This window comes from Delphinapterus leucas, chromosome X, assembly GCF_059928025.1.
Source record: "Delphinapterus leucas isolate spDelLeu-1000000601 "Yukka" chromosome X, BTC_Dleu_Yukka2, whole genome shotgun sequence".
Classification (NCBI taxonomy): Eukaryota; Metazoa; Chordata; class Mammalia; order Artiodactyla; family Monodontidae; genus Delphinapterus; species Delphinapterus leucas.
This window is the reverse complement of record NC_143150.1, coordinates 114,050,704-114,078,211: the sequence shown is the minus strand read 5'-3', so window position 1 is coordinate 114,078,211 and position 27,508 is coordinate 114,050,704. Positions and strand designations below refer to the sequence as shown.

General features: G+C 39.0%; 1 protein-coding gene across 1 annotated transcript in view; it reads right to left on the bottom strand.

Annotated features, from left to right (window-relative positions):
- LOC111167507 (uncharacterized) overlaps window positions 1–27,508 on the bottom strand; it is a 457,471-nt gene that overhangs the window by 77,574 nt on the left and 352,389 nt on the right. Inside the window, exons 8-10 of the mRNA XM_089904683.1 lie at window positions 21,581–21,673; window positions 20,373–20,473; window positions 17,652–19,318 (exon numbers count right to left, since the gene is read on the bottom strand). The gene's annotated coding sequence lies outside the window, so the exon portion shown is untranslated. The remainder of the gene's footprint in view (window positions 1–17,651; window positions 19,319–20,372; window positions 20,474–21,580; window positions 21,674–27,508) is intronic.

Here is a 27,508-nt window from a genome sequence, read left to right as displayed (position 1 = left end):
GTAAGTTTACTAATGCCAATCAAAATCCAAACTTAAGTTTAAAAATCATTTAAATTATTAGAGTTTATTTTTCTTTGCTTTTAGCAAAGAAAAAACTAGCAGGCTTTCTTTATTACGTGAGTAAATCCTGAATCCTGGGACATGGATTCAGGTTAAGCAGATGTTAGCACGAATGGTTGTATGTCAGCTATTATAAAAACAAACTTCTAATATCCCATCTTTTGAGATTTATGGAGGTGACTTTCCTTTTCTTTGGAGATGATGAATGTGTGCTGACTGGCGCCGCTGTTTAATTATAGATGGCTAGCTGTGAGGAACGTGAAAATGATCTCAGCCATTTAAACCTCAAGGCAATCTCCTGATGTGACCTAAAAGGTGTGCATTTTATTTATGTAGCTATTTTACCTACTCACCCAGATTTCTATTGCACTTAGAAATTCCCAAGTGCAGTGTCTACAATTATTTTGTAAAGGGTTTGAAATAATATTCCCTTCCTTCTCATTCTTGTTCCCAAGAAATTTTTGCTTCAGGGTGCATTTGGGAAATAGTGCATGGGAATAGTGCATGGGAGTGGTATAGGGGAAAAAAGAACAGACTTTAGACTCAGGCATATTTGGAAGGCCCTCTGAAAGGTCACCATGTGTTCAGGGAACTACAAATGGCTCACCATGCCTGGATGGCAGAGTGCATGCTGAGTGTGGAGAGTGACATGTCTGCAGAGGTGGTTGGGAGCCAGACAATGAAGAATGCTGTGTTCCATGCTAAGGAGCAGGGACAGTTCTCAGGGTAATACGGAACCCCTGAAGGGTTTTGAGACAAAAATGTAACACAATCAAATTTACAATATTGAAAAATACTCTGGCAGCAGGGTAGATGATGGACCAAAATGGAGAGAGTGAGGGTACATAGAGATTTGAGGGGCTGGTGTAGGCATTGAGGTTTTCAAGGAATGATGAGGTCTAAAGCTGGGAGTGTGTGAGGGTAGGGGATTGAACTGTTTAGGACATATTTGTGTGGCTTAACTGATAGAACTTAATTTTAACAGAGATAAGGGTGAGGGAAGGGTCAGTTTTGGGGTTGAGTTGACTATAATAGGAAAGATAAAGAAAACAAGGGTTAATGCCTATCAGATTTACTACTCATGCCCAGAACTTAGGCCTGCCAAGCAAAGTGTTCTTGTGATTTGTCAGACAATAGGAGAAGATTAAAAAAAAAAAGTAAAGGAAACAAATCCAAATTTAGGTGATAATGGCAGATGGTGGCAAGAGAGAGGATACATCCACAAAGATAATATACATAGTCACAAGTACAAGTGCCAAGTGCCAGCAAGAAAAACTGAGACAGCACTGTCTCCAAAGGTGGTGGTCCCCCTCTAGACAACTTTGCCTATATGGAGCTTCCTTGTGTTAAAAGAATCTTTGCCTGGATTCCCCGTAACTAAGACCCTCAGACTACGGTTTTAGCACACATTTAGGAGGTGATTACCAGCAGGGAGTGGAGAAGTGAGAAAGAAAAGTTAAAGCAGCCAATACAGAATGTGTTCATGAGTGATTACCACTGTGGGCAACTGGGGGCTCAACCTTACTAAGAACCTCTGGGAGACAGTATATAACATGCCTCAGCATTGCACCATCTGAGCGGCAAAGCAGGTATTTATCCACCAATTCTAGTGTGCTACTGGTTAACGGGTTAACCAATGACAACGTCCAGGCCCTTCCAACCAGCCCTGTGCTTGAGCTAAGCATACTACCATGGGCAGAGAAATCGCTGAAACAAAGACTTGTGGTTGCAGGAACAGTGAATGCAAAGGCATATGAGCAGGGTTCTGACAGAGCCTACTGCATATAGATACACCCTAACAAGGGCAGTACACCCACTGTATCTATGCTTTGAGTTTGAAAGGGTAGAATCTTACTTATAATTAGACAAGTTACTTATTCCAATGAAGGAGGTTTTCTACCTTTTTGGAACCTATCTCAGTATATAGATATACTGGTATTCAGAAGTCTCAAACTTCAATGTATCAATATATCGATGATTTAAAACATTAGTAAATGGTGATCCATGGTGATGTAATCCTGTACACAAATGCTGAAAGTGTAGAGATAAATATGAAAAGTTGCATGTAACCATTAAAACTGACTCAGATATATCTAGAGGAAAAAACCACATTCTACAAGCAATAAATGCTGGAGAGGGTGTGGAGAAAAGGGAACCCTCTTACACTGTCGGTGGGAATGTAAATTGGTGCAGCCACTATGGAGAACAGTATGGAGGTTCCTTAAAAAAACTAAAAACAGAACTACCATATGACCCAGCAATCCCACTCCTGGGCATATATCAGGAGAAAACCATAATTCAAAAAGATACATGCACCCCTATGTTCATAGCAGCACTATTTACAATAGCCAAGACATGGAAGCAAGCTAAATGTCCATCAACAGATGAATGGATAAAGAAGATGTGGTACATATATACAATGGAATACTACTCAGCCATTAAAAAGAATGAAATAATGCCATTTGCAGCAACGTGGATGGACCTGGAGATCATCATACTAAGTGAAGTAAGTCAGACAGAGAAAGACAAATACCATATGATATTGCTTGTATGTGGAATCAAAAAAACGGTACCAGTGAACTTATTTACAAAGCAGAAACAGAGTCACAGATGTAGAAAACAAACTTACGGTTACCAAGGGGGAAAAGGGAGTAGGGATAAATTGGGAGACTGGGATTGACATATACACACTACTATATATAAAATAGATAACTAATAAGAACCTACTGTGTAGCACACGGAACTCTACTCAATACCCTGTAATGATCTATATGGGAAAAGAATCTAAAAAAGAGTGGATATATGTATAACTGATTCACTTTGCTGTACATCTGAAACTAACTAACAACACTGTAAATCAACTATACTCCAATAAAAATTAATAAAAAAAACACATTCTGTGCTCTAAAACACTGCCATTTCCTAAAATGAAACTACTAAGATATATGGATTTTGCCTAATATAAGTATTTAATTATTGATTTTGAAAAAAAACAGACTAAGGTACAAGATGCCTACAACACAATAAAGCAGCAATCCCAACTCTCTTGTTATTCTGGAATTGGATATAAGAAATTAAACAGAAATATGTGTTGAAAGAGAACAAAGTTACGAAGTCAAATATGAAATGAAAGGACTGGATTAATTGCCGAGTAACCTGGAAATGAGAAATACAGCACTAAGATTAATCTTTGATAATCCACTGATGGGTTTTTCCAGTTTTAGTATTTTCCTTTCTTTACATCTCCTGGTTTCCTCTTTAAATGCAAAGCTACTGGAAATGGGTTAGTAAAGAAATCATTTGTATTCGAGTCTGCTATCTTGAAGGTCCCACTCTGCCACTTGCTGGCTATGTAACGTTGGATAAGTTACTTAACCTCTTTGTACCTTAGATTCCTCATTTGAAAAAATGGTGATTATAAGAGTACCTACCTCATAGGGAGGTTATGAGGATTAATAAATTGGTATATGTAAATTAGAGTACCTGACACATAATAAGAAATACCCATGTTTTTGTTAGTGTTAATATTAAGCACTTCTCTTCTAGGTGAAGAGCAAACTGTCATAGGTTATGGAATCTGACTGCCATAAATCACACAAGAAGTGTATCAGAGTATTCTTTTGAAAGACTTTTAACCTTCAAAAGAATTGACTTAGAAAAAGGATTCTTTTGCATTCCAGAAGCAAAACTAAGACCAATGGCAGAAGTTTCAGTTCTGACACAAGGAAGAAGTTTTAGTCATTGCAGCTGTCAAACAATGAAGGCTTTGAAGTCATGCACTTGCTGACATGGGAGGTATAACAGTCTGGATGATTGCTTATTAGTGCTATTGGAGAGGGAGCTTGTGCATCAGAGAAAAGGTATAAATAAATGATCTTTCAGATTTTTCTAATTTTGAAAGTCAATGGTTTCACAGTTTGTCTCTAAACTCTTTCCAATCTTCTACCTTACTATTTCCTTATGCAAATCCTCTGCCCAAGACACACAAGCATACTCATAAACACTCAAGTTTTATGCTTTCTCATCATTTGTGTTTTCTGTCATTCTCTCCACATTGAATGCCATTTTCTTAACAGAAAAGGGCATTTAAAAAGTATAAATCTTATTAAAAGTTATACAGCATATGGTGTCTTAAAGCTTAATTTCTATGTATAATATAACTAGGACCAACTTTTTTATATAGCCATGTTATACTTGGTCCTGAAATATTTAAATGAATATATATGAAGGATGAAGAGACAAATTACCTCCCCAATCCACATACCCATCGTTTAGAAAGGAGTAAATAAGGCTTTGTGATCTAACTTATACTTGAAGTAATAAAAATCTCTCTAGTTTTTTAGATTTTAATTTATACTCAAATTTACCTCTGAAAATATTTATACTTCAACATTGAAATTAAATAAGGTAAATGAGGGTGTGTCTTTATACCATGTTTCATAAAACTATATCTATTAGTACTTTCACGGAAAGATTTCTGGGGTAAAGAAGGCAAGTGAATGAGCTGCTAGCCATAAACTGGTCCAAAAGCTTCACATATTTTTGATTAGAATGCTTTATTTAAACGGAAGTTTACTAGGAAGGGTAGCATGAAAATTTCAAGCTGCTTTAATTGAGGAGGTGGTGGGAGAAGAAACTGCCTGGAAGACCTGTAGGGCAATGGGAGTGCTCTTTGAGGCTGGGCCAGTGAACGGGGCAATCCTTCTTGCCCGGAGAATCAGGACCATTTTCCTGGCCCAAAGGCAGCACAAGCTTGCTCTCGAAGGTATATCTGGAAGGGCAAACGTGAAATTTTGTGTGTTTACATGAGCTAAATAAGCAGTTGAAACAGGCTCTGCGGATTATAACATCATTTCCCGATATGACTTGAGAATCTACATTGGCTTATCCATGTGGGTTTTAAAACCCCCAAATCATGTTCTGCCATCTTGATTTCCTAGTGTTTTATATAAAATCATTTATCTTTTTCCAATTTTTTATTATACAGAACTTTAGGTATTCCTGGGGAAAAAGTATCAATACTAAAATATGTGCTTTTCTATCAGAAGTAATAAAGTAAGTTTCAGATCTTTCCCTTTTTTCCATAAAATTCCAAGAGGAAAAACATTTAGAAAATGTAGACTGTGACTGAAGGATTCTATTGAGGATACATGATAAAAAAAATCAAATAATACTTGAGCAGGAATATGCTGTTTTGAGATCATTGTTGGGTTACAATTTTTCTGTTATTTCAGGGTGAAAAAGATGAGTTGCTATGGTTCCTTGCTCTGCTCAAATTGAGGTTTTTGGCCACATTAATATTTGTAGTTATTTTTCCATTACTCATGAAATACCACAAACACTCAGCAATAATTGCACCTGTTTTTTTTTTATGAGCATACATCTCCCCTGACAGACTTTATGAATTCACATATGTTCTTAGAATCTTTTTACGATGCATTAATAATATTTTTGACAAAGCACACGCTTTCAGTATATTTACTGAAATGCTTTTTCTACAGCTCCCCCCCAAACTGTTTACCTACATGATTCATGAAAAATAATTTAGATATGCAGATGACTATGCATTAATGCAGAATGGTCTCAAGGGTGTAATGTATATATTAGAACCTCTTAATTACCCATGCCTCCATCTCTAACTCACAGGAGGGGAAGACCCTCCCTTAACTCACAACCCACCATGATGTATTTAGCTTTGGATCCTACATAACAGAACTCAACAGAAAAAAAAACTGGTTCCATATTAGAAAACAAACAAAAACCCCCACTGTTTTATCTAAATGATTAAGAAATTTAGTCCTTTCTTAAAAATTGTAAAACATTTTGTTATATTTATGTAATAATCATTTCCTACCTGAATTAGGAATGAAACTCTCTGCTGATTCACTATATGAATATATATGAATAAGCAAATCAATTTCACCAATACCAAATTCATTTTAATTCCTGTCAAATATTAATAGAACTATACAGGATGGGAATCACAATGAAAAAAATGTTTTACTTTTTTCTTTTTCCCTCCTCACAGCACAATCTTTTTAAATGATATTACTGAAGGAATAAAATATATGGATTTTTTTTCCAGCATCAAGTGAACTTGGAAGGGTAAGCTGGGATGAAGTGAGAGAGTAGCACTGACATATATATACTACCAAATGTAAGACAGCTAGCTAGTGGGAAGCAGCTGCATAGCACAGGGAGATCAGCTCCGTGCTTTGTGACCGCCTGGAGGGGTGGGGTAGGGAGGGTGGGAGGGAGGGAGATGCAAGAGGGAAGAGATATGGGGACATAAGTATATGTATAACTGATTCACTTTGTTATAAAGCAGAAACTAACACACCATTGTAAAGCAGTTATACTCCAATAAAGATGTTTATGGGTGTGTTTTAAAATATGTTTTAATTTTTGCAATGTATCGTCTTAAATAAGTAAAATAATGTGTATTGCAAAAAACAATTGTCAAAACTTAAACAGTCAATATATAGATTTTAATATAACTCACTCAAAACTCATGAGATTTTAATTTCATGCTCAACTTATCAGAAAGAAAGATATTCAAAATAGAAATGGGTAGGCTCTATAATTTCTACTCAATGGCTGTATCTATTAAACATAATTATGAATTAAAACAAAAAACAAAGGCTGGACTGGAAATTGGTTCTTAGTCATTATCTCTAAGTTATGACAAATTGGGGCATTCAGATACTTTTAACAGGCATTCAGAGTGCCCCAATGACTCAGAATGGGGGTGTACAGATGAGAAAAGAAAAGAAGAACGCATTACTGTAAGAGAATACAATTCATCAATTCACAACCATATCCTGATCGCCATTTACCCTAGCACTATAGCCATGATCTCCCTCAGCCTTATCCTTGTCACTGTTGCCCTTAGTGCTAATTTTAACAGATTTTTACCTCTTTGGGATGGAGTGGTGAGCAGGGAACACAATGAATCACTGTGATATGTTATTAGTTTTCCTAGGAAGGGCCCTAGGGGTCTCCCATGTGAGTGTGACAAATCCTATATGTGTATCTCGCTTTGCACACGCATGCACCCACACACACACACACAGCAATAATTTAGCATGTTGCAAATTTCTCAACCTGATACAATTTCCCTCAGTGATTCAGGTTGCCTCTACCTCATGACAAGGATTTGGAGAAGGTTTGAAGACTTTACACAAAATCTTAGCTATCCATAGATGTCTTACATCTTAGGCTATATGAAAGGGAAGCAAGAGGAGTCCTAAAAAACTGTTTAATTACAGGTTTGGTCAAGCCAACAATAAATATAAAGAAAGAGCTTCATTTGTGTAATAGATACTTTCAAGATCTGACCAATTGTGGTGTTCTACAAATTACATCACTGATTACTCAGATCAAAAGTTACAGCAGGAGAGGACTTCCCTGGTGGCGCAGTGGTTAAGAATCCACCTCCCAATGCAGGGGACATGGGTTCAAGCCCTGGTCTGGGAAGATCCCACATGCCACGGAGCAACTAAGCCCATGTGCCACAACTACTGAAGCCTGCGTGCCTAGATTCCATGCTCTGCAACAAGAGAAGCCACCACAATGAGAAGCCCGTGCACCGCAACAAAGAGTAGCTCCCGCTCGCCACAACTAGAGAAAGCCCGCGCGCAGCAACGAAGACCCAACGCAGCCAAAAATAAATAAAATAAATAAATAAAATTAAAAAGTTATAGCAGGAGAAATCCTAGAACATTTTTGCCATTGGATTTGCATTTCCATACAAACAGAAAACCACGGTATACGGTTCCATCCTTTTTATAGCTTTGTAACTTTGGCTATCGCCTCTGTTGGATGACGACCAGGTACACTGGTATAGCTCCATAAAGCCTAATACTGGAAATAATTTAAAACCTCAAAGTCAGTGTCACCTTACCTATTACACTTGCCTAATGACTTCCTCTCTTCCCATACAAACCAAACAGATATGTATTCACATTACTGGGAAGAAGACACTCTCCCTATATTTACACAATGGAGTAATTTTTGTTCTTCTAATTAACCAGCATGAGCCAAATGTTTAAAAGGTTTCTTCTGAGCATGCCTTCAATTAACATTCACATTTTCTAAATTAATCGTTACTGACCTTAACATGAAGGATACCTTTAAGACATGTTGCAAATAGAAAAAGTAAATAAATAAATAATTCCATTCAGAGAAATAAACTAACTACCTGTGTTTCATAAGTCTTTGGTCATTGCCTTTTTCCTATCACTGCATAAAATATCCTAGAATTTGGAGTACTGGATAAAGGTCCTATAAACTACCTTGAACATTATCCCCATATCTCTATAATATCAAAATTAATGATGATTCACTAACATCATACAGTTTGCAAAACCCATACCATTCTGTGTATCATATAGCCTGGATTTTCCTGCAGGAAAACAGTGGCATACTAAATTTCAGAGTATTCTTATGACTTTCTTTTCAAAAATGAAATCATTATAATTATTAAAGGAACCCACATGCGGGTGGTTTATACTGAAAATCAAAGTAAGGAGTTCCCAATGGGAAATACTTCGCAATGTATTTCAAGGACTCAACGGAACTAATGTCTTCTTTCTTCAAGAAATCATAACTCTGGCGAGACTCAAAAATAGGATCTAGCCAAATTTTACAGTGAGAAACAAAAGCTCTTCTAACAGATAAAAAAGAACACTGTCTATGGTACGTACAGCCAGGGACTTAAAGCATCATCTCTGAACTACCAATTTAAGAGGTACATAACTTTATCATCCACAAAGCCCTATTATTCAACATCTTGTCCATGGTGCTGAAGGTAAATGGTCTTCTAGGAGCAACCTAGAGCTCCAGCATCAGACCAGTGATGCACAGGCTGGCTGCCAGGGTGGGCCAAGTGGCTCACCTTGAAACTTCTGTCCTGTATGTCTGACTCTGCTTCTTGAACTCCCTTATTCTGTGACTTGTACTTCTGTCCTCAGTGGCAGAATCCTAACTATGTTCACTTTTTTCTCCCTATGTCAACTTAGATTCTATGCTCCCTATAATGATTTTGCTGCCTATATTTATTTTATGTTAACCTGATGGTAGAATTTAAAACTTGTTACTGCTTCAGCTTGAAAGAACCAGCACTAAAATTCTAAAGTCCATCTATTCCAATCCTTTTTTTCAATAAACAGGGAAGGGCTTCCCTGGTGGCACAGTGGTTGAGAGTCTGCCTGCCGATGCAGGGGACACGGGTTCGTGCCCCGGTCCGGGAAGATCCCACATGCCGCGGAGCGGCTAGGCCCGTGAGCCATGGCCGCTGAGCCTGTGCGTCCGGAGCCTGTGCTCTGCGACGAGAGAGGCCACAACAGTGAAAGGCCTGCGTACCGCAAAAAAAAAAAAAAAAAAAAAAAAAAAACAGGGAAAAGTTGTGCCCTAGATAATGTGGTTTTCCGAAGGTCATGTAGCTAGAGATACAGTTGTAACTCCTTACTATAAAGTTTCACATATTGGCATTCCAATTCTATATTCAAATGTTCTCTTCTTGTTAATGCATTTTAATTGTTATCCAGATGAATTAATCCTATTACAGCTATTTAAAGGGAAGAGTGAAAGCTTTGCTCCACACCCTTCTTACACACATACTCACTATGAACTACATGCTGGAGACTCATAAAGCACACATCCCTGAAAGGTGTAAGTGGAGACAAGGTAAATATGTGAAAATAACAGAGAAATATTCCCCTACGTAACCATCCCTGGATATGTCACTAAGACTATGTCAAATGAAAATAAATTTCAGGGAGGACCACCTTGGAGGGCCAGAGTGGTGGTGAGCAGAACACAAATTTTAATCCAGGGGGAGTGCAGCTTGGAGGCTGGTTGCAACAACTAGCAAGGTCTTCTAAAGGAGGTGTTCATGAACAGCTTGAAATGTCAGCAAACTTCTCCATAAAAATACCACTGAACAAATAGCTGAACACTAATTTTATGATGGAAGAATAAGTTTTCTTTTTCTAATATGTTCTGGTTTAGAGGACTTACTGCATTTCCCCCCCTTTTCATTTAAGATGAGAAAACTGTAACTTGTCTTCTTGCTGAATGAACCATGAAAAAAATTTTATAGACAGCTTATAGATAGGCCCTGAGCCATGGATTATTACCATAACTGCCAAGAAGGCATCTGCAATTCCTAGATTTCTCAAACCTCCTGCTGTAACCCACCTACCATACAGATTCCTCTAGTCCTTCATGTTACTTCTGCACTGAAAAGTCAATATAGTTGTAGTAAGTTAGGGTTATTTCTTCAGTAATTATTCACTCCCTCCCCTCCCTACTTTATAGGAGGAGTACACTTCCATGCCCCACTGTTGTTGGCTTTGGTCATGTGGTTTGCTTTAGCCAATGTTATGTTGGCACATCTGACTGTGTACTGCTTCAAGGCTATGCCTTAAAGAGGCACTGCTTGCTTTGTTTACTCTCTTCTCTGGGAGAGTTGACCTCTTTCATCTTAAGAAGAAACATGCCCAGGTAGCCCTTTGGTACAAGCATGACACCCAAGTGGACCAAGTCTGAATCAAACTCAAGGCCTGGAGCCAAACCCAGCTGAGCTCAGCCTACATCCAAACTCCAGCTGAATCACAGAGAAATCAATTCTTACTGTAAGCCACTGAGATTTTGTGGTGGTTAGTAGCACTAGCTCACTGATACAATGGTTATTACATATGTTATCTGTTGCTCTGCTGTTTTTCTATTTGTATATATTTTCCCTTTCCACCAGACTGGAAGACACTTGTACAGTTTGATACATGTTTTTACCCTTTTTGGTGTCCCCTAAATGCAAAACACTGTAACTACTCAATATATCCTAGTTTCAGAAGCCTGTGTTTTCCCTTTACTACACACTGGAGTAAGTCTTTACTGTACTATTGACAGCTCTCAGCAACAAACATTGCATTTCAGTAGCAATCTCAGAATATGTTTCAGAAGCACAGAGGCTAAGCAACTCAACAGGATAATCAACAGGATAATCAGAAGAATGGAGCGAGTGGAGAATTCTTCACATGGGGGCACTGCTGGCGTTTTAAAACACTTTTCCATTCATGGTAGAACAACTTTCGCACATAAATGAAAAGGCCATTTTCTCAAGGCAAAATAGCTGATTTTAGTAGCACAAGGCCGGAAAAACCCTTTATGGAGAGACTACTGTTTTCCCATTGGATTTCTCCATGAATCTGGTATTTAGAGCTACCTCATGGCTAAGAGCTGATATATTTACTATTACTCTTCACAAAAGGGCACAGATCAAGCAGGGCAGCCGCAAGGTGACCTTTACTTGTGCTCAGTCCAACCTTTCCCACACATTTATAGTAAGACACACAGTCCTGGAATTTATTCTGTCTTCCCTGAGGTAGGAAGGTCAAGGATATATGACAGAGCTAAAGGAAACTAAGGGCGTGATGAGAGAAAGAGAAACAAGGGAGCCAGTGAGAAGAGATGGCATTTGCACACAGGTGAGCTCTGTAGGGTCACAGCAGGTAGGGGATCCAAACACAGAGCTAGAGACAGAGCACCGAGTCATGTAACACTGTGCGAGCTCCCCACCCGAAACAGTGTTCCCACCCCCCCACCCCCAAATCTGAACTGAAGTTTCTTTTTTCACTTAATTTTTAATGCCTGGGCAAAAAGTCAGGGGAAAACAATCTATAATTACTTACTTTGACAGATAATCTAGTCTTTGCCATTTCCATTGTATAGCAACCAAAAATGTAAGGCAACAATATATATACCAATGTATACATGTCATATATGCCACACACTATCAGAGTTAGGAAAAACTGTCCGGCTAGTTTATTGAGATGAGTTTTCTTTATTCATCTAACTGAGAAATGTCTTACATATCCAAGTAACACCAATTCAACTATGGGCTGATAGATATTTAACGCATTAAAGATCATTAAAAAATGTATTAAGGGAGAGGATAAAGAACTCATAGCAACTCCCAGATTCTATCTATCAGTGGCAGCAGATGAGTGCTTAGCCAGTATATTGAAAAGATTTAATTACATCTCTTTCTTACCTTGAATGTCTGAATCAATTTGACAGGCTGCTTTAAAGCAATGGTTGTCTAAAGAACAAACTTCCTGAGGCTGGTGAAGTGAGTCCCCCTAACAGTAACATTTATTAATAGCAAATTAATGATTGTCAAATCTAGGGCTCAACAATTACAAAGCTCTGTTGGAAAGTACCATATTCTCTCTGTGTGACATTTTTAGCTTTAAATGTTTGCCTGTTCTGTTCCTTGAAATCTTGACATGTAAAATCTTGATATGTCATCTTAGGGGCACTCCTAGTTAAGATCCCTGCAAGATGCTTAATGAGGAATGAAAAACTGAAAAAATAAAATAACCTGTTTTGGTTTTGGTGCTATTGCTAACTTATCCAATGTTAGCAAGATGTTTTGCACAAGAGCTAAAAAAAAAATAGCACAGATTCTCTGGGGCTTGAAACAAAAATAAGAAGAAATCCTAAGGAACTTAGATTACAGAAAGGTAAAGTTTTAATTTAAAAAAGAAATTAAAACCTTTGGTATTCAACAATATTTTCGTTCTTGGCTTTTCACAGTCATTTGTCATGCTTTTCTCAAGACACTATTGAGGGTGGAAATGTTTCAGGATATTCTGTAGGCTAGTGAAAATATTTGCCTATTAACAGATTGTTGCAAAGTTTGTACAGGATTCTTTGAGAATATCTGTACCTTTTCTAGAATTGTATTATTATAGAAACATGAACTCTTTTCCTTGTCATTTCTCCCGTGGGCACTTGGAATCAGAATTTGTTGAAAAGACAGGCATCACAGCTGCTTTTCTATTCAAGTTTTTTTCAAGCTCAGGGATGAGGGGAAGTCTGAAGAATGTTTGTGGCTAGGCTGGAAATCAATGGAAAACGTTACGGTTTTACAACAAATCAAGTAGCACAGATTTGCTTTGTCTTTAGGAGTTAATCTACACTCTCTAAAAATGCTCAAAAAGCCAGTTAAAGCAATTGAAATAAAAGTCTTTGCTGGAACCCCCTAGAGAGAACACACTGCTATGTCACACAGCTCTCACAAATGAGTGGGAGAGATCATCTTAAACCTTAAACTGCGTGTTTTAAAACACATGCCAATTGCTCTGATTCTTGCCATTAACAATTTCAGAATTAGCTTACAGATGGTAATCTCCACAAAGCAGTGACTTTTGTGTGGGAAACACAGGGAAGAAAGGTAGCTTTAAAATCTTTTTCTTTTACAGCGGAACAAAAGTGAACTAGGAGCCTCGGCACTACGTAGGAAATACAACAATATTCACGGAAGTGTATGTCTGGCATTAATAATTCTGAGAAAGTGATAAACAGTCAAGGGTTTGAGAGAGGCTGGAAATAAACTTTGAAAGTATAAAAGCTGGAAGCTAAAGTGTTGAAAATTTCCTTGGCCATTAAAAAATTCATATAAACCAGTACATAGTTTCAAACTAACACCTTGGTGTTCAAATTCTAACGCCTCCCATAACCCTCCCAGACTTCAGACAATACTACAAAGCTACAGTAATCAAAACAGCATGGTATTAGCACAAAAACAGACATATGGATCAATGGAACAGAGAGCCCAGAAATAAACCCACACACCTATGGTCAATTAATCTTTGACAAAGGAGGCAACAATATACAATGGTGAAAAGACTGTCTCTTCAGCAAGTGGTGGGAAAAGTTGGACAATCGAGTGTAAATCAATGAAGTTAGAACACACCTTCACACCATACACAAAAACAAACTCAAAATGGCTTAAAGACTTAAATATAAGACATGACACCATAAAACTCCTAGAAGAGATCACAGGCAAAACATTCTCTGACATAAATTGTACCAATGTTTCCTTAGGTCAGTCTCCGAAGGCAACAGAAATAAAAACAAAAATAAACAAATGGGACCTAATCAAACTTATAAGCTTTTGCACAGCAAAGGAAGCCATAACAAAATGAAAAGACAACCTATGGACTGGGAGAAAATATTTGCAAATGATGGAACCAACAGGGCTTAATTTCCAAAATATACAAACGGCTCATACAATTCAATAACAAACAAAAACAACCCAATTGAAAAATGGGCAGAAGACCTAAATAGACATTTCTCCAAAGAGGACATACAGGTGGCCAATAGGCACATAAAAAGATGCCCTACATCGCTAATTATTAGAGAAATGCAAATCAAAACTACAATGAGGTACCGCCTTACACCAGTCAGAATGGTCATCATTAAAAAGTCTACAAATAATAAATGCTGGAGAGGGTGTGGAGAAAAGGGAACCCTCTTGCACTGCTGGTGGGAATGTAAACTGATACAACCACTATGGAGAACAGTATGGAGGTTCCTTAAAAAATCTAAAAATAGAACTACCATATGACTCAGCAATCCCACTCCTGGGCATATACCCAGAGAAAACTATCAATATAATTCAAAAAGATACATGCACCTCAATGTTCATAGCAGCACTATTCACAAGAACCAAAACATAGAAACAACCTAAATGTCCATAGACAGATGAATAGATAAAGAAGATGTGGTGCATATATTCAGTGGAATGTTAGCCATAAAAAGAATGAAATTATGTCATTTGCAGCAACATGGATGCAACTAGAGATTACCATACTAAGCAAAGTAAGTCAGAAAAAGACAAATACCATATGGTATCACTTATGTGTGGAATCTAAAATACGACGCAAATGAACATATCTATGAAACGTAAACAGACTCACAGACATAGAGAATAGACTTACGGTTGCCAAGGGGGGAGTGGGGGAGGGAAGGATTGGGAGTTTGGGATTAGAAGATGCAAACTATTATATATAGGATGGATAAACAACAAGGGCCTACTATATAGCACAGGGAACTATATTCAATATCCTGTGATAAACCACAGTGGAAAAGAATATGAAAAAGAATATATATATGTAAAACTGAATCACTTTGCTATACAGAAGAAATTAACACAACACTATAAATCAACTATACTTCGATAAAATTTAAAAAACAAAATAAACAAAACCAAGTTCTAATGCCTCCATTTTTCTGCCCAATTCCAAATAATAGTCCCAGATATAAAACTGGAATAGGCTCAAAATATAAGAAATTGAGATAGAAAAACAGTGTGGCTGTTTATTTTAAAGCTGAGACAACAAGTAATCCCTAAAATATTAGTCATTTGTTTTTATATTACCAAAAAACAAAAAGGAACAAAAAAAACCCTGACTACTAACAGCGAGGACTGCTGTATTTCTTCTGATTGTTTTAAGTGGTCTAGTGTTTTACAACGTGATATGATTCTGCCCAGAAATAAAAGAGAGGGAAGGATCACAAAAAAGACTAAGTTGGCCAGAAAGAAATGCCCTGCCACTTTTCAACAGTAGAAGAGAGGTGAGGTAGATAATTCCAACTAGTGACTAGTCTGCAAGTCATTTTTATTTGCCTTGGAAGTACAATACAGGCTGTTTAGTTTTATATTTTCTTCTCAGTGGTACTTCTTTCAGGCAATATTACTATGGAGGACTACTCAATTACATGGAGGAGGGAAACTTGAGGGTGACATTAGAGAGAACCAAACAGCTCAGAAAGCAGGGAAATGATCAACAGGAATTACATATCTGCTATCATTGCCCCCAGTGACAGATAATCCATGCAAAAATATTTAGAGGTCAACTTGTTTATGCTATATGTTCCTGTATCATTCACTGAGTACCTCCCCTGACTCCTCCCCCTAAATGTGAAGGAATGCGGCTTTCTATGACTAAGGAAACTAATTCTAGGCAAGATTTTCATCATAATAATGGTTAGGGAGCAAGGACATAGAACAAATGATGGGTCACACGTTATTTCAGAAAAATCCAGTGCTTTAAATTATAGTGCTTGAAATTCAGGCACCTGGAGCTTAAACCTAAGAAATTTCCTTGGAGACAGTCCTTCCTTGACTACTTTCGAAATGAAATATGCCCATTTCACCCACCTTCTCAAATAATGGGGTGTCTCGGCTTATATTTAAATTAAGTTTATTCCTCTTTAGTCCCTAGACAGCCTCACAACTCTTGTCATCACTCAGAAGGGCTCCATTTTCAAAATCTCTAAACGTGAAGTCACCTCTCACTAGAGAGTTCTCTTTCTCCACCGCTTTCACTTCTTCACAGACAGCTCTCTTCAAATATCTCCTCCCACTTCAACCAGATGGCCTGGCTATGAAATCTTACAACTTCTGAGCAAGTTCCCATGGCCAACGGGATAAAGTACAAACTCCTTAACAAGACAGGCAGGGCTCTCCACTGATCTGGTCCCACAAACCTCTCTATTCTCACCTGCCTTCTATTGAGTTCTATTACTCACATCTAGTTTCTGCTGAATGCTATTTCTAATCATCCAAGAGGATAGCTCACCTTTTACAATAACATGCTAAAAAGCATTGTTTCCTTACTGCCTATCCAATGAAAACTGACCGCTCAGCCTTGGCACTCAAGGTCCTCCACATCAATTCCAGGGTTTTACAACCCTACAATGGAAAGTTTCGTAAATATTAACTCTGAACTTGGGGATCAAGGGCAGGGATGAGATCACAGGTAGGGATTAAGTGACCCCAGCTGTGAGAAGGAAAAGGCAGACTGCAGGGTCGGGGAACCTGCTGGGACTGACACTGCAAATGTTTTCACACATATATCTAATGCATACTTTGTGACATAGACATTTTTACACTGAGCAAACCAAGGCTGAGAAAGTTAAAGTAACTCCCCCAGAATTACAAAGCTTATAAATGTCACAGGCACGGTTCAATGCCAGGCATCTTTCAATCCAGAACCCCCTTTATTTCCAATGCGCAAAGCTGCCTTCTAGCATTTATTTCCACATTGAATGTTTCTTCCATCACAGTCATACTTACATTTCTAGGTCCAGACAAAATTCACAAAGACTTCCTTGAATTGCCCAACAATATACGGTCATTTATTCCTTGGAGAACTGTCTGCATAAGATGAGAGCGGTCTGTACCTTTGTTGTCCAGTAAGGCAGCCACCAGCCACAAGCGGCTACTAAGAACTTGAAATGTGGCTAGTGAGACTGAGGATCTAGATTTTAAGTGTAATTACATTAACCAGCCACATGTGGCTAGTGGATCGCTAGCTCTAGGTCTCTGCTACTCAAGAGTGGTCAGTCAGCACTGGCATCGCCTGATTAGCCTATCATTAACTATGTTGAGTCTCAGGCCCCGCCTCAGATCTGCTAAAGCAGAATTTCAAACAAGCTCTCCAGGTGATTCATCTGCACTTTAAAGTACGATAAACACTGCCCTGGAGCATTTGTTAGCAATCACATGGCTTAAAAAAAAAACCCATACTTTGTATTTTATAATACAGGCTCCTGGAGGGAAGGAAAGAGCTTTTTCAGATAGCTAAGTAACTATTTGTTGAATAGCAGGTACTTAAACAAGTCTATCTGGTGTTCCTTCTGGCCACATGCCTTCCAGCTTGCTGGGGAACCGAAGGCACTTTTGGTCACCCTCCCTCCAATGTGGCTGAGCCCTGGGAGCCCTTCAAGTCACTTACCTGTGTGCACGCTTGGTTGTGGGTTCCTTCAGACCATCAGACGGCCTCCACGCTAGGGAAACCACAGTCCTTTCGGCCACCATATGACCCTCGTAGTGCGGACCCATGTAATCTTTTGTCCACATGCCATCTGTCCTTTCACGGTCCTGGATGTCTTCTGGCCACCATCCTGCCTCAGCTACAGGGTCTCATGTGGAACTCTATCTGCATGCTCGCGAAGGAAACTTGGGGCTCTGCATGTATCAGGCTGACAGCCTGGAAAATCTTGGTTCTGTTTGGCCACTGTCCGTGCCTTGCACTGGTGCCCTGAGGGTTCTTCTGGGTGCCTTCCAGGGACTAGTTTACTGTAGAACCTGGGTTCCAGACTCCTTTGGGCCACTAGCCTTCTGACTTGCAGGATAACTGAGTGAACTTTCGGCCACCTTCACTCAATAGCACTGCTGCTTCAGGAACCCCTCTATCACTAGCTTGCCTTCTCCTTTGATCCTGTGGACCACAAACACGCTCGCAAGCTAGGGAAGTGTGGCTCCTTTTGCTTACCATATTACCTCCCTGGTCCACCTGGAGAAAGCGTCCGGGCACCAGCGTGAACACGTGTGCTATGGTTCTGACTGTTCTTTTGGCCATCATGGGCTTTCCCTTTGCTGTGGAATGAAGAGCACTTCAGCCCACTGCCCATGCAGAGCGCTGTCGCACCAGGGTCCTATCTGGTCACTATCTCGTCCACCTCTCTGGGAATTTTTGGTCCAAATGCTTGCCTTCATGCTGGGGAACTCTTTTCGCTCATCGTAGTTTCCTCAAAGTGGTTCGCGAATGGTACCTTCCGGGCACTAGTGCTAAAGTTCCGGTGGTCCTTCTGGCTTTCACTTTCCCCCTGGCTAGGGAAACGGAAAAAATTTTCATCCACTTTCCCGCCAGTACCTAGCCACACGGTAGGGCTCTTGGGATACTTTAGGCCACAAGCCTGTGGGTGTTCTGGGAGAAACTTGGCTCTTTTTGTCCACCATAATAGCCTGATGATGGTACATCTTGTAACTTTCCCGGCGTCAGCTACCCCTAGAGCTAGGGTTCCGGTATACTTCAGTCTGTCAGTCTTCCATTTTGCTGCGGAACTTAGAGCACTTTCAGTCACCTTCCCTGTAGTGCAGTGATTCTCAGGAGGACCTATATAGTCGTTAGCCTACTCTCGCATTGAGGTTTTGGCGACTATTTCGACCACAAGCTTGCCTGCGACCTGAGGAAGTATGGCTGCTGTAGGCTACCGTAGTATCCTCTCACTGGTGCTTCTGAAGAACTATCCGGGTACCATCCTGTCCTCGTGTTTGCGTTCCAGGGCTTTTAAGCTCACCTTCCTTACCCCTGCTGGGGAAAGGGGTGAACTTTCAGCCCCCTTCCCTACACCACGCTGGTTCTCCGAGGGCTTCTGAGGTTACTAGCTTGTAACCCTGGGATTTCTAAGATCTTTTGGGCTACAGGCCTGCCTGTTTACTGGGGAACTGTGACTCCCTCAGGTTACACCCTTTACTCGTGATGGTGCCCTGGGGCAACCGTCCGGGCACCAGCCTGCCCACGTTCTGTGGTTCCTATGTCTTTCAGGCCATCAGCTTTCCCCATTGCTGAGGAATCGATATCACTTTGAGCTTCTTTCCCAGCAGTGCGCTGATTTCCTGTGGGGATGGAGGGAGAGGGGACATCTGGTCATCCGCCTACCTGCCACCCGGGGTTTTGGAGATCCCTATGCCCTCAAGCTTCTCTGCATGCTGGGAAAACGTGACTCCTATCAGCCAGTGCCCTGTCCTCATACTGGTGCCTCCGGAGAACCAGTGGTTGCAAGTGTGCTAGGATACCTTTAGCTCTTAGACTTACCAGCCTTCTCCCTTGCTGGAGAAACGGATGAACATTTTGGCCACCTGCCCTGCAGTGCGCTGGTGCTTGGGGAGTGGGGGTGGGGGGGTGTATCTACTTACTAGCCTTCCCTCCTGGGATTCCTTGGGCCACAGGCCTGCCTACGTGCAGGGGAACTGTGGTTTCTTTCGTCCTTATCCTCGCCTTGATCTCCCTGGAGAACCTTCTGACCACCAGCCTGCCCCTGTGTTATGTTTCCAGTTGTCCTTCCAGCCATCAGCCTTCCCCGTCACTGGTAAGCTGAGATCACTTTCAGCTGCCTTACCTGCAGCGCACAGCTGTCCTGAGTGCCCATCTGGTCACTAGCCTGCCTGCCCTCTGGGTTTTCTGGGTTACTTTTGGTCACAAGCCTGCCTATGTGATTTAAAAAAAAACAACAACTGTAGTTCATTCTGCCTGTAGTCGTTATCTTCATGCTGGTGCCTTTGGGGGAAACTTTCCTGTATCAGCCTGTGGATCTGCTATGGGTCTGGCCTTCCCCTTTGCTGTGGAACCAGGAGCACTTTAGGTCACCTTCCCTGCATAGCGCTGATGCCCTTGGGGCCCATCTGGTCAGTAGCCTGCCTGCCTCCTGGGATTCCTGGGATCCTTAGGGACACAAGACTCCCTACATGCTGGGAAACTGTGGCTCCTTTTGTTTACATCATTTCCTCCTGATAGTGCCCTGGAGGAACCCTCTAAACACCTACCTGCCCAGTGCTGTGGTTTTGGTGGTCCTGAGGCCACCTGTCTTCCTGCTTCCTGGGGAACCAAAGGTACTATGGGTCACTTTCCTTTAGCTACAGTGGTGCCCTGGTGACTTTTTTGTTTTCTTACCTGTTCTGTGCCATGGGCTGTGGTTCCTATGTTCCTTCTGGCCATTAGGGTTCCCCCTTGCTGGGGAATGAAGAACACTTTCAGTCATCTTTCCTGATGCCCTGGGGGAAGGTAAAATGGTGCAGCCACGGTTGAAAACAGTTTGGCAGCTCCTCAAAAAGTTAAGCATGAAGTTACCATATGACTCAGTAATTCTACTCCTAGGTATATACTCAAGAGAATTGAAAACATGTCCACACAAAAACTTGTACACAAATATTCACAGCAACATTACTCACTATAGGCAAAAAATGCAAACGACCCAAATGAAAACTAATGAATGGATAAGCAAAACTAATGATTGAATATTATTCAGCCATCAAAAGGAATGAAATATCCACGCTACAGCATGGATAAACCTTGAAAACTTCAAAACTTCATGCTAAGTGAAAGAAGCCAGGCACAAAAGGTCATATATTGTATGATGCCTTTTATGCTACAGCAGAATAGGCAAATCTATACAGGCAGAAAAGTGAAACAGTGATTGCTAGGGGATGAGGCAAGGGAGCAATTTGGAGATACATAGTTTCTTTTAGAGGTGATGAAAAGATTCTGGAATTAGATACTGGTGGTGGTCGCCAACACTGTAAGTATCAAAAACCCCTACTGAGTCGTACAGTTTAAAAATGATTAAAATGGTGAATTTTATGCCACGAGGGTTTTTGTCTTAATTTTAGAACATAACTAACTAACTATTTATTCCAAAGGCCCGGCTCAGAAATCCATTGTTTTAAATAGCTTTCTATGTGATTTTAATGGAGATGTTCCGTGGACTAGTGTTTGATCATCAGAGTGAAAAACCATGGATCCTAGGATAATTGCTTCAAACTTATCTTTCTAAAACTAAAAGTTGCTACTTACCAAGGGCAAACAAATCACCTTTTCAAAGATGTGGGTGAAACATAATGATTTGCACAAGGTCATTATGGAATTTCTTTTTAAGAGGACTTTAGAGGATTGAACTCCACACGGTGTCAGGGATCCCTGTGGAACTTTGTACAGTACAATCTACTGGTGCTCTCCCATTGACCACTTGGTAAAGCAATATTAGCTGAGTGCCCTTTGTGTACAGAACTAAAATCAGTCCCACTGTAGTTTCTTGCCTGATGAGAAACTAATGGAATAGATCAGGAGAAAGCCAAAGGAAAAAGAGCAGAGTTAACAAATACCTTTGCAAATCCTCTTCCACAACCCTGGGCTTGGCCTGTGAGCAACAACTCTTCCAAAAATGCTCATTCTGAGAGATTACTTCAAAGTCACAGCTGTAATCAGATAATGAGATCATGCCACTGAAGTTCCCATGGTTTATGTCAACAAAAGAGATGCTATCCGGGAAACTTCAATTGCCAAAGGGACTGCATGTGGATTCTAAAACAAAACAAACCCCGCCCCCCAAAATTCCTGAATTATCAGTATTAGAAAATGGACACACACTGGCTAAATGTAATATACTTGGTTTAAGTAAAGTTACAGCACAAAAATCATAATATTTTCCCCATTTTATTTCATTTTATAGGACAAAAAAATAAATCGTTCTCCAATTGCTCCATCTGCTGCCGTACTGCGTTTCAAGCCCCATTTTGTCGATCTTTAGTAGCCACCTTTTATGGCCCCATTTTTCTCTTAATTTATTCAGGCAGTTATAAAATGTTTAATGTGTCCTCGGCTCTGGGTATATGAAGACAATAACAAAACAAACCAAAAACTACAATTCCTGTTTCCAATAAACTGTTACCGAGAATAGGAAAGCATGGAAGGTGACAGTGAATTAAGAGATGGGATTGTGGGCTTGCCTGGTGGTGCAGTGGTTAAGAATCCGCCTGCCAATGCAGGGAACAAGGGTTCGAGCCCTGGTCCAGGAAGAGTCCACATGCCGCAGAGCAACTAGCCGCAGAGCAACTAAGCCTGTGCGCCGCAACTACTAAGCCTGCGCTCTAGAGCCCACGAACCACAACTACCGAAGCCCGCGCACCAAGAGCTTGTGCTCCGCAGCAAGAGAAGCCACCGCAATGAGAAGCCCATGCACTGCAACGAAGAGTAGCCCCTGCTCGTCACAACTAGAGAAAGCCCGCGTGCAGCAACGAAGACACAACGCACCAAAAATAAATAAATTAATTTTTTAAAAAAAGAGACGGGATTGTTTAGTTTTTCACTTTTAGGGAAATTTCTCAGTAACGTTGTTTTTCTGAACCTTAGCTTTGAGGTAGTACTTTTAACATGTGTATTCTAAAGTTTAAAACAATTTCTTACCACTGCTTCCCAGCCCACCCAGATTGTATGGACAGTTCGATGTTGGGATTGCAGAGGGGAGTCTGTTACTGTCCTAAAAATGGATTTAATGCTTTTTTGCTTGGGCTTTAGAAACAGCAAGAAGATGGGCAGATTTTCAAAGATTTTTACCTGTTTCCCATTTTTTAAGCTAAACCTTTTATTTCCCAGCCGTAGTTATGTTAATCACCAAAATTTTAAGGATTCCCACTTCTTAGGCCTATGGTAAGAAAAATGCTACAAAAAAAACTCCCTTGTCTTTTGCTGTTTAGTAAAGCCACCACACATTGTTTTCTTTTGGATTTCCCCCCACTGAAGACTAGTTGTACAGTAGCAGGAGGTTCTGTGCTTCTTTGCCAAGAATACCTAAACCCAATACTGCACATTAACTAACACCTTAAAGAAGATACTAACACAGGGACTGTAACAATACAAGAATAACCCACTACAGTAAAGCAGGGTTTATCTCACGAATGCAGGAATGATAAAATATAAGGACATGCATTACTATAATTATGTTGATAATACAATAGCTGCAAGAAGGGATGTGCTAAAATTGAACATTTAAACGTATTGAAAAAAATGGAATGGAAGCCTTTTCCATTAATATATATAATTAATAGTCCTTATCCTGAACCTGTCATCATTATAGTCAATAGCAGATGTCTTAGACAAAGTCCCTGTAAACTCAGGAACAGTAATAACAAGTATCTATGTTCACTGTTTTTGTATAGTAGCATTTTAGAAATTTTTATTAATGCAGTAAGTCATGTCAAAGAAATAGTAGTAAAAGAAAATAATACATAAAATTATTATTTTAAGGTGACTTGATTATATTCCTAGAAATCCAAGGCACTCAGCTAAAAATAACAATCTCTAGTATTAATGAAAGCTTAATCAAGGTAACAGTATCTGATAAATACTCAGAAGTCAGTAGTACTCTGTACCTTTATAAAAAGAGAACTAAAACATAATTTTAAGAAGGCCCATTCAACAGAAATATAATGCCCCTCAAAGCAGAAGAAATAAATGTTTATAAGATGTATAGAAGTTGACTAAATAAAACTGCAAAGTTTTATTTGTATATTGAAAAGAGGACCTGAATAAATGGCAAATTGTGACATATTATCAGATGGAAATACTGAATATTTTCTCATTGTTCTCTCCAAGTTATGTTTTCGATGACCTGGAATTCAATTTTTAATCTTAAATGATTTTTTTCTGCGAGTTGACAATTTTATTCTACAGTTCCACTGTGAGAACAAATAGCTAACATTTGTAAATAGGAATCCTCACAAAGGGATGAAGAGCTCCAGAAATGCTAACTGCATGGGTAAATATAGAAGATTTTTAAATTTAAATCATAATTTAAATCTCTATGTAAATCTTTTCAAAAGATAATTAACTGTTTTTCATAGAATTGCCATGTAATCCAGCAACTCTACTTCTAGGTATACACCCAAAGGTATTGAAAGCAGGACATTTATGCAACAATGTTCACAGCGGCATTATTCACAATAGCCAAAAGGTAGAAACGACCCAAATACCCATTGTTAGGTGAATGGGTAAACAACATATGGTATATACATACAATGGAATATTATTCAGCCTTAAAAAGGAAGAAAATTCTGGTACATGCTACAATGTGGATGAACCTTGAAAAGTGTATGGTAAGGTCAATGATGAAATAAGCCAGACACAAAAAGGACAAATGTTGTATGATTCCACTTATATGAGGAATCTAGAGTAGTCAAATTTGTAGAGACAGAAAATAGAGTAGTGGTGACCAGGGCCTGAGGAGTGGGGCGAATGGGAAGTTATTGTTTAATGGGTACTGAGTTTCAGTTTGGGATGATAAAAAAAAGTTCAGGACCTTAATAGTGGTGATTATTGCACAACAATATGAATGTACTTAATGCCACTGAACTGTACATTTGAAAATGGTTAAGACAGTAAATTTGATGGTATACATATTTTCTACAATAAAAGAGTACTGTTTTTAAAATAACAATGTATTATGGAAACACACACACAAAACTGGAGGGGAGAAATGTAAGTATACTACGGTAAGGTTTTTTTATTCTACGCGTGAGGTTTTGCACAGTTACACATGAGTGGTATACAGTTGAAAGTAAACAGATAAGTTAAAGCTCTATACTATAAACCCTAAAGTAATCACTCAAATAAGAGAACAGAGTTATAAGCTAATAATCTAACAAAGGAAAAAAAAACAGAATAAAAATATTCAATTAATCCAAAAGACAAGAGAAAATGAGGAAAAAGACAACAAAGAATAGTTTGGAAAAATAGAAAACAAGCAGCAAGATAAAAGGCTTCAACCTAACTATATCAATAATTATATAAAAGTTCTGATTGTTCCAATTAAAAGTTAGAGATTGTTACAGTGGATAAAAATTCAAAAGTCTACAAGAAACATACTGTAAATATAAAGACAGAAGTAAGTTAACAGTAAAAGAATGGAAATGTATACCACGTTAACACTACTCAAAACTTGAGTGGCTATATTAATATCAAAGATTTCAGAGGAGATAATATTACCAAGGAAAAAGATGATTATTTCAGAATGAGAACAGGGTTAATTCATCAAGAGACCATTATTACTCTAAACTTTTGCACACAGATGGCAAATAAGCACATGAAAGGACGCTCAACATTATTAATTATTAGGGAAATGCAAATCAAAGCTGCAATGAGATACCATTATGCACCCACTAAGAACAGCTAAAATTAAAAAGACTGATCATACCACATGTCAGTGAGTGTGCAGAAGAACTGGAACTTTCATACAGTGCTGGTGGGAATATAATATGAGACAACTGCTTTGGAAAACAGTTTGACAGTTTCCTAAAAAGTTAGACACACACTGACAGTATGATTCAGTGTCCCACTCATATATTTACCTGAAAAAAAAGAAAGCATAATCCACACGAAGGCTTGCACACAAATGATCATAACAGTTTTGTTTGTAACAGCCAAAAACATGAAGTGAACCAAATGCCAATGAATAGAAGAATGGATAAACAATCTAGGGTATATCCATCTAATGCAATGCTACTCAGCAATAAGATGAATGAACTGTTGATACACACTACGCCATGGATGAATCTCAAAATACATACGCTGAGTGAAATAAGCCAGAGTGAAAGGGTACATTCTGTATGATGCCATTTATACAGAATTCTTAAAACTGAGATCAATCTATAGTGGCTAGTGGTTACCTGGGGTTGGTAGGAAGGGGCTATGAAAGGCAGGAGGGGAAAGAGGGAATAATATTTGCAGCAAATATGTCCTATATATGAGTGTGATATAACATTTTACGGAAAAGCCTGAACGAAGTTTTTGGCCAACCCAACACATCACACTAAATCTGAATGAAAAGTTATGTATAAATAAACTTCTAATATAAATAAAGGAACAATATCTAACAAACGTAAAATGGAAAGAAATTGAATTCTACTGATTATTTATCAAAAACTGTAGAGGATGCTTTCTAAGTATAGGAGAAACAGAAATAGTCACAAAGTAAAGGATGGACAAATAATTCTGCATATTCTGTACAAAAGAAAAAAGCCATCTGGGAAAAATATTTGCAGCAAAAATACCTGAGGGTGAACATCTCTAATCTATAAAGGGTGCAAACAAATGGATCAATCCTAAGATCAGCAAATAAACAGGAAAAACATGTGAACAGATAATTCACAAAAGATAAAATTCAACAAAAAAAGTTCAATAAAAAAGAGGTAACATTTTCACTCAATTAGTAAAGCCTTAAAAATGAATGCTGGTAAGTATGTGTTAAATCTGATATCCTTCTATATTACTGCTGCTCTGAATATCAGCCTACATTTTACAGAATGTAACAGCTTTAATTTTTAAGAACTGTAAAACTACTCAGATCCTTTGATGTAGTAATTTTCCTTCTGGGACTTTAGCCTAAGGAAATAATCCAAACTCTGGAACAGTCTTATGCATTAATATATTTTTCAAATAACAATGAAAATTAAAAACAGTCCAAATAGCTAAAATAGGAGACTTGCTAATTAAATTAGGGTATAACTGCTCAATGGAATATTTTATAGGCATGAAACAAAACATAGACACTATATAGCAATATGGAGAAGACATATAATGCTAGGTTTAAAAGCATGATATTAAATTTTATGCACACTATGATTAAAATAATATAAATATTCGAATGCACCAAATGTGAATGATAAATATAAAACAGCAGTAGATTAGTGGGTGGTTTATTTTCCTTTTTTTTTTTTTTCCGTTACGTGGGCTTCTCACTGTTGTGGCCTCTCCCGTTGCGGAGCACAGGCTCCGGACGCGCAGGCTCAGTGGCCTTGGCTCACAGGCCCAGCCGCTCCGCGGCATGTGGGATCTTCCCGGACCGGGGCACGAACCTGTGTCCCCTGCATCGGCAGGCGGACTCTCAACCACTGCGCCACCAGGGAAGCCCTATTTTCCTATTTTTTAACTTTAATGTTCTCATATTACTTTTATATTAAAAAATTTAAAACAGTTCATGATAAACTGCTTTACAGTAAGTGGGATATAAATGCCAACATCCTTTGAAAAATGTTTATGGCTGAGTAGCCATATAAACATTAGAGCTTTTGGTGTACAAGCTGAACATTTGGGGGTTAATTTTCTGGTACTCATTTTCTTCCTGAGTACACTTATTTCTAAAGGCCCTCTAAATCTCAGATTTTATGTTTCTCAGTGCTCCATCAATATTAATTAAGTTAAGCTTGGTTTCCACTGATTTTCTTTGTCTATTTGTGGACCACAAAATGCTAAACCAA